Raw genomic sequence first — 8,571 nt, 5'->3', positions numbered from 1 at the left:
CACAGCTTAGAGGTACAAGGGGCGGGGAATCATACACACTGCCCCGGCATAAACACGCCCATACACTACCCTAGTCATTGTTCTTTGGTTGAGATTTGTATAACTCATCCTGTTTGAAGGAATGCCTGTGCTTGATTGGCCGATTGTGAAGCTACCAAGCTCAATTGTTAAGGACTATGAATAAACAACACAGGCTCTACAGAGACAAGTCTTCCTGTGGAGCTAAGGATGTGAGGACAGTGGTTATGTCTGTTTTACTCGGGAAACAGGGGAGTACTAAGATGCATTTTACCAAAAGGCTGAAAGGAGCTCTACTAGCGCAGGAGACACGGATTATGCGTAGCGTATAGAGAAATGTTCCACGTCAGGTAGCACTCCTCTCTCTCAATCCTCATAGGATTCAGAGGCAGCAGCAGGAGCCATTGAAAATGTTGTGAGGAAGGAGCGAGGAGTGGGGTCAAGCTGTGCTGTGTGTGTCAATAAACATATACAGCCTAGCTTGGGATCGAGCCTGCATATGTGCCGCCATAGCTAGCGGCTTGCTATGGGGGTACAAAAAGAAGAGGAGGAGCCAAGACCACTGGTGGGGGATCCCAGAAGAGGAGGAACGGGGTCTGCTCTGTGAAAACAATTGCACAGAGCAGGTAAGCATAACATGTTTGCTATTCTAAAAAAACCTTGGACCTTTACAATCACTTTAAATAACCCAGGGCATGGTCAAAATATGAGAAATTATTCTTTGATGGAAATAGTTATACTTTAAAGTGAACCTATAGGCAAAAACCAAAAAATATGATGCAGTCTGCTAATAGCAATAATACAGCAATTCCTTTCACAGCCAAATGTTATAGCAAAAGTTTTAGTCACAAGGGTTGAATCAAATCATATAATACTGACAGAGATGCTCACAACAGCCTTAAGCCTGGCTTAAACCTTATGCTGCGTACACACGAGCGGATTTCTCGTCGGAAAAAGATATGACGGCTTTTCCGACGGGATTCCGCTCAAGTTTGCCTTGCATACACCTGGTCACGCAAAAGTTCGCTGAAATTACGACCGTCAAGAACACGGTGACATACAATACTACGACAAGCCGAGCATGCTCTCAATATTTTGCTTGCTGGAATTCCGCCAGCAAAAGACCGATGGAGCATACACACGGTCGCATTTTCCAAAGAAAAACTCTCATCGCTCTTTTGCGGGCCAAAATTCCAATCGTGTGTACGCGGCATAACTGTCCACAATAATGCTGTGCAATTTCACTCTAGAATAAGGTGTTTTCAACCCATAACATACTGGAATAACATAGCAGATCTACTGGCAAGGCAAAAAAGTTAATTAAAGTGGGATTCCGGCTGTAAAAAAAAACATTTAAAAGTCAGCAGCTACAAACACTGTAGCTGCTGACTTTAAATAAGTACTTACCTGTCCTGGGTGCCCGCGATGTCGGCCGCCCGAGGCCGACCCGTTCCTCAGCTCTCGGGTCCTGGCACCGCCATCCTAACTAAGGGAAACAGGCAGTGGAGCCTTACGGCTTCAATGCCCGTTTCCTACTGCACATGCGCTTGTGAATGGGACACAATGTGTTGTGGGACACACACAGTTCTCATAACACACCACGCCCCATTCCCCAGAAGACAATGCGGGGAGGAGAAGAGACAACATCACCATGGCGTAGGAAGAGGCAGATTAGGAAGACTGAGTTTCTAAGCGTATCAGCGCATAGTGGTCATGCGGATACGGTCTAGGTTGCAGGTGCCACGTCTTATTTTAATGGATTAGAGGAAAAAGGCAGGTTTGGGCTCAAGACTTTATAGGCACAGTAATTACTAGATGTGTAATTAAAAATTCTAGTTTATTAGAAAATATTTAAAATAAGGGATAAAACAGAGAAACATATAGAATTCAGTTCATGATCACACAGTTTTACAAGTTATGCACTCCATACATAGCTAAATGGTTATATAAAACAGTTTGAGCAGTGTTTAGAATCGGAAATTCTAATCAATATAGTTACATTGTGTTGAACCAGAAGCTATGCGGTGGTAACAATCAGATTCTGTATTGGCTCGACATGTTGCGCGCCACATGCGCTTCTTCAAGAGCACAGAACTAAATACTGTAATGAACAACATATTTACAGTAAATAATTCATCATGATATGTTATAATCAAATATAGTTAGATCAGAGGAAAAATAGCATCATGAGTATCAGAGAAGCTGCCCCTAAGGCCCAATGGGATGTGTCCGTCCCACAGAGTCCCAGTGATAATCAAGCAATGTGGGGACGTATGTAACACAATAGGAAATTAGTAGTGAAAAGGTAAGTTAAAACTCCGGCATGGGGTAAAGCTACTACATGGTCGGACGGGAATGAGAGGGAAGGGGGGGGGGGGAGGGGGAGAGGGGAAGGGGAAAGAAGGGGAGGGAGAAGGGAATAGGGAAGGGAGGAAGGAAAGGGAAATGGGAAGAGGAAAAGACAAGGGAAAGGGGAGAGGGAATGGAGAGGGAGGGGAGAGGGAGGGAAGGGGGGAGGGAGGAAAGGGAATGTTGGTATGCGTGGTTATTCAAATTCATGTTATGTCAAATTATGAGATTAATTGGTGAAGGTGGGTAATTATAATTTGTCTAGTCCCTACACTTATCAAAGATATAATTATAAAATATATTATATTATAATAAAGAATAAAAATAATAAATATAAATAAATATTTACATGTAATGTATTTGGGTACCCCCTAATATTCCGTGTTTATAATGGTAGTCAAATTTAATATACAAATTACACTTACCCTCAGGGACTTTACAGCTGTGTCTAATAAAAACAGCAACCTCTTAGCTATATATTTGTAGGTCTCAATAGTTGGCTGACATCATCAATTTTAGTTTGATTGACAGAAGGGGATCTGGTGTCAGTCAGGGGTTAACGACGGCTTGCACCGAGAATCATATGAGACTTGCTGATAAGGATATTACTATTCCTGATCCCCACTTCTGCTGAGGCTGTCATGGAAATAAGCCCATAAAGAGAGACAAGGAGTCATGAATATGAGGGTGTATGTTAGTAGCTGAAAACAGTGTGTAATATAGGCAGTTATAAATCGGAGCTTACCTTATATTGCAGTTAGAAGTAATAAGCAGTAAGGGTTAGGAGCGTGGAGCCACACAGCCGCTTCATAGAGAGCGACTGGTAGTGTGGATCGTACAAGAAGAGACGCTGGAAGCGTCTCTTGTACATCCGCCCCGCCTGTAGTCACCAATCGGCGAAGCAGACGTGATGTCATTCAGGCCGACCGCCGACGCATACTGCGCATGCCTCACTCTCCGGCGTCAACCGAACAGCTGGCGGCGCGTCAGGGAGAGAGGAGGCAGTTGCGTCATGGTGTCCTAGCAACCAGGGACACATAGAGGCGTACTGCGCATGTCCCAAACCTCCGGCGTCGACCGAACAGCTGACGGCGCGCCGGGGAGAGAAAAGGCAGTCGCGTCATGGTGTCCTAGCAACCAGGAGCACATAGAGGCGTCCTGCACATGTCCCACTCCTCGGCCCGGGCCTGGCAGCTGCCGGCGCGCCGGGGAGGGGAGGGAGAGCAGCCGCGTCCAGGTTGACCTGGCAACCATGAACACCATAGTGCGCCAGTCACCTTAGGGTAAAGGTGTGGCGCTGGGCGGCCGCACAGTGCTGAAAGCATCCCCAGGCAATGCAAGGGGGGACACACCATGGTAGAGGGGCAGCATCTGGATATATGTATTAATATAGTAGCAATAGAATAAGACATATTGAGTTAAAGCATAGTAATAGTTTGAGAAAGCGGCTAAATTATTGTGACAACAATCAGGGTGAGGAAAAAATGGACAGTCAAAAAACAAAGATAAGGTGTATACCTTTATTAATAAATAGCAATGGGTTGTTACATGATCTATAGTTATACCAAAGAGACAAAACAATCAACAGTATGGTACCTGGACAGAAATAAGATATATATATCTATTAGTATATAACAATGAGTTATTAAATAATTTATGGTTATGCAGGAACGACAAAAGATCAACAGTACAGAGGGCTAGAGCAGGGGGGTGAAATCATACTTATTTAGAGAAAGGGTTTGTAGGTTAGGGCCTCGTTAATCCCAGGGGGCAAAGTGTCACATAGACGTTCTATCCACATGGTTTCTTTTTGACAAACTACTTTGTCCCAGTCTCCACCCCTGGGATCTGTTGGAACCACTGCTAGCACAATAAATGAAATAAGGGAGACATTAAATCTGTGGTAGAGGTCAAGATGCCTACTTACTGCTGTCACCATTTTACCCTCCCCCGAATAGTAGACATGGTCCTTGATTCTGCAGTGTAGGTGTCTAAAAGTTTTACCTACGTAAAACGCGCCACATTGACATAGCATGAGATACACCACGCCTTTTGTGTCGCAGTCTGCATAAAATTTGGGGATGAATGTTTCCCCGTTTGGTAGTAGGAAGGATTTCCCTTCTTTAACCCATGGGCAGAAAGAGCATTTGCCACATTGGGAGATTCCTAATTTCGGTTGTTTATGTTTGGGAGTGGTTACAAAGTGGCTTGAGGTTAGTTGGTCACTCAAGGACCTAGTTCGTCTAAATGTAATTTGAGGGGAGGGACCAATGTATTTATTGATAATGGGGTCCTCTTGGAGGATCGACCAGTGCTTACTAAGAATGTTGTGAAGTTTCTGGTGCTGTTGTGAGAATTTGGTGATGAATCTCACCGGGAGATTAGTGAAGATAGTTTTTTTCTTGAAAAGTAAGGAATTTCTTGACTGGCGGATGGCTTTATTGTATGCACTACGCAGTATAGTCTAGAAAAAGAGGTCTCTGACAGAGAGTAGTACTAAGCAGAGGGTGTGCCACATCCCAAAAATCCAAAAAGACCAAAACATTCCCCTAGGGCGGGACTTTTGAGGCACTACCATCAATGATGCAATGTAAGTAAAAAATATATAATTTTATTACAAAATTCAAAAGTACAACAAAAAATATATACAAAAATACAAATCAAACACAAACAATATATACAATGGGATACATCAAAAAGCAAGGACATGTAACTTGGACACAACTGCATCACATTGAGAGGAAAACCAAAAGTGGAAATGTAATAAGTCTCACTGAACCGACGCGTTTCGGGGAATCCTTCATCAAGGTTCATTAAGTGAGAGTTACCATCTAAGAAATTACAAAATTAAAAAAAAACATTAACATCACACACAAAAAACAGATAACATTCCCCCCACATCCAGTGAAGGTATGTGTGAGAGTCATACTCACTTCCAAAATACATGTGCTATAGAAGTATCCAAGGCATAAAATCAGCTTCACAACGGTCTCCCAGGCTATGTGCATACAAAGAGAGCCAGATCGCGGACCATGTAGAGTGAAATTGTAATGACTGGTGCATATAATGCAATCCCAATGGGTGCTGAAAACCACCGCGCCTAAGATTTGGCGCGGCGTTTGTGCGCGGGCTGGGGTCCAAAAATTAACCGGACCTGAAAACAAGGACAAGACCCCATAAATGATGATGATTTTAATAATCAATATAGACAATCATATCTCCTGGGATTGAAAATATATCAAATCCCAGGGTGTGTAAAAAACATGAGCAGATGTGGGGACTAGCCACAGGAAACATACCTGTAAGCTAGATCCAAACGGGGGAGACCTACAGGTTGTGATGTAGGGGGAAGGAGGAGGACTCGGGGTCCGGGCTGACAACCATAAAGCTGCAGATAGTAAAGGAGAGAGAGGGATCTAATTAAAAAAAGGGAAACAAGGTTCTAATATGGGTAAACATATTTAAATGGTAAGGACCAGACACCACTTAAGGTATGCAAAAAAGTGGAGATAACAGCAATCCAGGTTGCTGAGGTTACCTGTATAATCAGTCCAACAGCATAGTATCAACGAGGCATCCTCCTCCGATCACAAGATCAGAGTGAATGAACTTGGTATTTATAACACACACCTTACGCTGTCGGCTGATTACAATGCCGAACAGCTGAAGCCAAGATCCATCCCCTATGTTAATTCCTCCCACCAGCTGACTCATTGTCAGCCTGAAGGGATACACCCTACGTCAATTTGTTAATTCCCCTATGTTAATTCCTCCCACCTCCCAACAGCTGACTCATTGTCAGCCTGAAGGGATACACCCTACGTCAAGTCCTGTCGATGGGCCCCCTGGGCGTGGACCGCGCCACGCCTCCCCGCAAGCGCCGGCCCCGAGTCCGTACCGCCCACGTGCGCCAGCCAAGCTGGAACGCAGAATAACGGCGGACATCACAGCCGTGCCCCGGAGCTGCGCACCGCCGTCCACCCCCACCGGCACGGCAAGCCTGAGCTGGAAACAGCCATGCTGAACCAGATCAGGGATGGAGGAGCATCCGAGGATGATCCCCTCAGTATGTCCCACAGAGGGGACATCCTTGCCGTGCCGGGTCCGCGCACTACAAAAACAGCAACCAACAGACTCAGGGACTCCATGCCATTCATAATGAAAAGGGAAAAAAAAAAAAGGAAAAAATGTAATGACAGTCCGCAATGAGAAAACAGTAACAGTGTAATGCATTATTCTTGCATCAAGCACCATTCAGTCAGAATGGCATATGAATTAAAGGCAAATGCAATCACTGCATGGGAGACTATTATGAAGCTGTCACATGGAGAGGAAAAAACTGTATAGCAGCCACAAAATGCACAAATGAGTTTTAAAACATGCTCAAATCCCAAGCAGTATAGTCTTGGTATAGCCTCTTGCTAGTAAGCTATTGCAGAGTGCGTCTGCTTGAGATTTAAATTCCTCTGTATGCGTACAATTACGACGTAGTCTGAGGTATTGTGCGTATGTGATACTTTTAATGAGTGGTCTGGGGTGAGCACTTTTCGCTTGTAGCAAGGTGTTTCCTACGGTTTCCTTTCTAAACAGAGTGGAAGCTAAACAATTCTCTTTATCTTTAAAGATAGTTAAGTCTAGAAAGTTTATCTGGTCCGGATGAGCGGAGATTGTGAATTTAAGGTTCATAGAGTTGTGATTGATAGTTTGGATAAAACTGTCCAGTAAATCTTGGGTACCTGTCCATACCAGAAAAATGTCATCTATATAACGCCGCCATATAAGGGCGTGATCGGTATAGATGGTTAGGTCCTCATTGGAAAAAATGTTGCGTTCCCACCCCCCCAGGTACAGGTTGGCGTAGGCCGGTGCACAACAAGTGCCCATAGCCACGCCCTGTACCTGGAGGAAGTGGGAGTCTTTGAAACAAAAATAATTACGAGTCAGTACAAATTTCAACAATACCAAAATAAATTCGCAATATTCCCAGCTGTAGTGGTCTTGCTCTCGTAGGAACATGTGTGCCATCCCGATGCCCTGCTCGTGAGGGATGCTGGAGTATAAAGACTCCACATCCAGTGTCACGAGGAGGACATCGGGAGGGACAGGCAGTCCCTCTATTTGTTTCAAGAGGTCAAGTGTATCAATACATGGAAGACTCAATACATGTGGCATTAGAACAAAGTCTATAAGACGGCTGGCGTGTTCTGACAGAGATCCAATACCGGAGACAATTGGGCGGCCGGGGGGCATTGTACGGTGCTTGTGTATCTTTGGTAAGGCATAGAATGTAGCCTCTCTAGGTTTTTCACATTAAGATAGTTGTATGTATCTTGGTCAATCAGGCCATCCAGTGTGCTTTGTCTAGTGTTGGACAACCGTTGTGTCAAAGGTGGGAGAGTGGTGAGGGGATTAAGTCCCTGATATTGAGTTGAATCGGTGAGGCTCTAGAAACTACCGCCGTGCAACTAAAACTAATACTAACTATGGGGCTACGGATGAGGATACTGAATCAGATTCCTTATTCAGATCAACCTCTTCGTTTTCTAGACAGGGCCAACAAAATACTCGAGACAATTCTGGAGCTCGAAAAAGAGACTACGGAGGAGGCTTTTACACACCCTCCTCCAAAAAACGCCCCCACGAATGCAGATACCAAACTACTACCACATCCTCAAAAACAAGGGCACACTGCACAACCCAATGATCGGTCACTAGCACAACCCAAATATTTGGGTGAATATACACAGTGCGTGTTAGAATTCAAGTGTGGGACACTGGTAATAGTAGTGCTGCTATAAATGCTAGGATCACTGATCTCTGTTATGCATTTTGATGATCGCTACTATTTACCAATAAGTGATGGTATTCAAATAATAGCAATTCAATACTAAAATAATATAAATACCACCCTGTAATCAATACGAATAAATACCGTTCATAAAAAATGGTGTGATGAATAACAATTCCTTTTGGATAAAAAACAATGAAATATTCTAAAATCAATAATCAAAATATGCAATCAATCATAAATAATGTCATAGAAAAATACACATGAAAATAGTGATCATAAAAATATATGGTGATAGTCCGTTTTGGTGCTATAATAAAGTGCAGGTGTTCAGATAAAAAGGTGCTTTAAAGGAAGTAGGTGGGTGATAATATATAAATAGTCTGTAAATAATTCTTCTATTTAATCTTGATAAA

The 8,571-nt window shown here is 43.6% G+C and overlaps 1 long non-coding RNA gene across 1 annotated transcript; it reads right to left on the bottom strand.

The window, feature by feature from the left end:
* Positions 1 to 5,337: 5,337 nt before the first annotated feature.
* On the bottom strand, positions 5,338 to 5,974 carry LOC141134563 (uncharacterized). The gene is made up of 3 exons (XR_012243204.1): positions 5,906 to 5,974; positions 5,667 to 5,755; positions 5,338 to 5,521 (listed from the first exon to the last, which is right to left on the bottom strand). It is a non-coding gene; the product is annotated as an uncharacterized lncRNA (long non-coding RNA).
* Positions 5,975 to 8,571: the final 2,597 nt, after the last annotated feature.

The sequence above is a fragment of the Aquarana catesbeiana genome, linkage group LG03 (genome assembly GCF_042186555.1).
Source record: "Aquarana catesbeiana isolate 2022-GZ linkage group LG03, ASM4218655v1, whole genome shotgun sequence".
Classification (NCBI taxonomy): Eukaryota; Metazoa; Chordata; class Amphibia; order Anura; family Ranidae; genus Aquarana; species Aquarana catesbeiana.
Note: the sequence above shows the minus strand (reverse complement) of the source record. Positions and strands in the feature narration are given on the sequence as shown.